The sequence below is a fragment of the Petromyzon marinus genome, unplaced genomic scaffold (genome assembly GCF_048934315.1).
Source record: "Petromyzon marinus isolate PM22_M1 ecotype Great Lakes invasive population unplaced genomic scaffold, UKy_Petmar_22M1.pri1.0 PM_G_Scaffold_21, whole genome shotgun sequence".
In the NCBI taxonomy this organism is placed as follows: domain Eukaryota; kingdom Metazoa; phylum Chordata; class Hyperoartia; order Petromyzontiformes; family Petromyzontidae; genus Petromyzon; species Petromyzon marinus.
In genome coordinates, this window is record NW_027422773.1 from 1,360,001 (window position 1) to 1,362,500 (window position 2,500).

General features: G+C 47.3%; 1 pseudogene; it reads left to right on the top strand.

Annotated features, from left to right (window-relative positions):
* Positions 1–2,500, top strand: part of LOC142912687 (28S ribosomal RNA) — a 10,053-nt pseudogene that overhangs the window by 3,811 nt on the left and 3,742 nt on the right.

Consider the following 2,500-nt stretch of genomic DNA (forward strand, 5'->3'; position numbering starts at 1 on the left):
AGCTGGCCCTTCTAGAGTTGCAGTTTCAGGGGAAAAAGAATATCAATAAGATCATTGCTGAAGCGCTTGGGACTAAGACCAACAAGCAAGTCTCTGACAAGAGACGGGACCTAAGTAAAAAGACAGGGGCCCCCATGTCAGACAGCTTACATTTTTCTTCTAGGCCTCTTGAGACATTGTCTCCCCCACCAAATGTAACAACGGGGACTTCATCCATACTCGCTCAAGCAGCTGAGCGGCTTACGAATGAGAATTCTGGGACCCTGGAAAAGCCTGCAATGGAGGCAATAAAGGCTTGGCTTAACGGCGAGGGCCAACATGATGCCCTCGTAGAAACTGCCACAGCATTGATGCTTTGTCCGATGAGATTGGTGAAAAACAAAGGCAAACGTTCAAAACCCGAGAACGACATTATTAAACCCAGGATATTACCCACACGATCTTGGATGAAGAAGAGAGCGGAAAAACGAGGAAGCTTCATGAAGCACCAGAAGCTCTTCTTTAAGAACCGCTCTCTTCTTGCGTCCTTAGTCCTGGATGGCACTGAACGTCATGAATGCCGAATCCCGAACGCAGATGTATATCGTTTTTACTGCGAAAAATGGGAGAAGGTGTTGCCATTCAATGGCCTGGGCCAATTTAAGTCATCAGGTGTTGCAAATAACGAATACTTTGAGCCCCTAATTTCGGTGGAGGAAGTTCAGACTGCCATACGGGCCATTAAAAAAACGTCAGCAGCTGGGCCAGATGGCCTAACAAGGGCTGCAATCTGTGCTGCCGACCCCGAGGGTCGGACACTGACAGCCCTATTTAATGCATGGATGATTACAGGAATTATTCCCAAAGAGTTGAAAAAGAATAGGACGATTCTTATTCCTAAGGTTATGGATGATGAAAAGCTGAAAGAATTGGGGAACTGGAGACCAATAACGATTGGTTCAATGATTCTGAGATTATTTTCCAGAATAATGACTGCACGTCTTGCTCGTGCTTGTCCCTTAAACCCAAGGCAGCGTGGTTTTATAGCGGCATCTGGCTGCTCTGAAAATCTTAAGGTGCTACAGGACCTTATGAGACACGCTAAGAAATTGCACAGGCCGTTGGCTGTCATGTTCATCGACATAGCGAAAGCTTTTGACTCGGTTTCGCATGCTCATATTTTATGGGTGTTAAGGCACAAGAAAGTAGATGAACACGTGGTGGGCATCATCCAGAACGCCTACGATCGGTGTACGACCTCGTTCAAAAGCAATGGCGAGTCGACTCGAGAAATTAGCATACGTGTTGGTGTCAAACAGGGTGACCCCATGTCACCCCTGCTCTTCAATCTTGCCATGGACCCTTTGATATGCACCCTAGAGTCACACGGAGTTGGGTACTCCATTGATACCGACCACGTGACAGCTCTTGCGTTTGCTGATGATTTGGTGTTGGTGAGCGAATCTTGGGTTGGTATGGCCGCCAATCTAGCGATCTTGGAATCATTTTGTGGGCTATCGGGATTGGAGGTTCAGGCCAGAAAGTGCCAGGGCTTCATGATAAGCCCAACCAAAGATTCATATACGGTGAACAACTGCGACCCATGGACTATCAAAAATAAAGATGTCCATATGATCCAACCTGATGAATCAACGAAATACCTTGGTCTGAAAATTGGCCCTTGGACTGGCACTATACAGCCTGATCTACATTGTCAGCTAAAGACATGGATCTCGAAAATCGATGAGGCGCCTCTGAAGCCAACTCAGAAGGTTGAACTACTCAATGCCTATGCCCTACCCAGATTGTTATATCCTGCAGACCACTCGGACTGCAAGCAATCAACTCTCCGTGGGTTGGACCAAGAGATTAGAAAGGCGGTAAAAGGATGGCTCCACCTTCCCGCTTCAACTTGTGATGGACTGTTATATGCCAGAGCCCGAGACGGAGGCCTTGCCATCTTGAAACTGGAAAAAACAATCCCTTCGGTTCAAGTTAGAAGGCTGCAACGTATAGCAAACTCGTCCGATGCTATCACCCGTAATATTGTGTCCTCGCATGGTATGGAGGAAGAATACCGTAATTTGTGGGTACGAGCAGGGGGTGACAGTGATGCAATCCCAACATTCGTTATCAGGGACTCGGTGTCAAAAGAACCTGTATATCCGAGACCCTGCGATTGGAGGGAGCATGAATTTCAGAGATGGTGCGAAAAGCCGGTTCAAGGAAGGGGCATTGTAAACTTTGCGCATGATAGAATCAGTAATGCTTGGTTGAGGCCATGGTGCGGCTTTAAACAATGCTTCTTTATCGCAGCACTACAACTAAGGGCAAATATTTACCCAACAAGAGAAAGCTTGAACAGAGGCAGAGATGGGGCCTTACGTTCCTGCAGGAAATGCTCTGCCAGACTCGAGTCCCTTTCGCACATTCTCGGTCAATGTCCTGCAGTACAGAAAGCAAGAATTGCGCGACACAACAAGATCAGTAACATTCTGGCAGACGAAGCGGCTAGATTGGG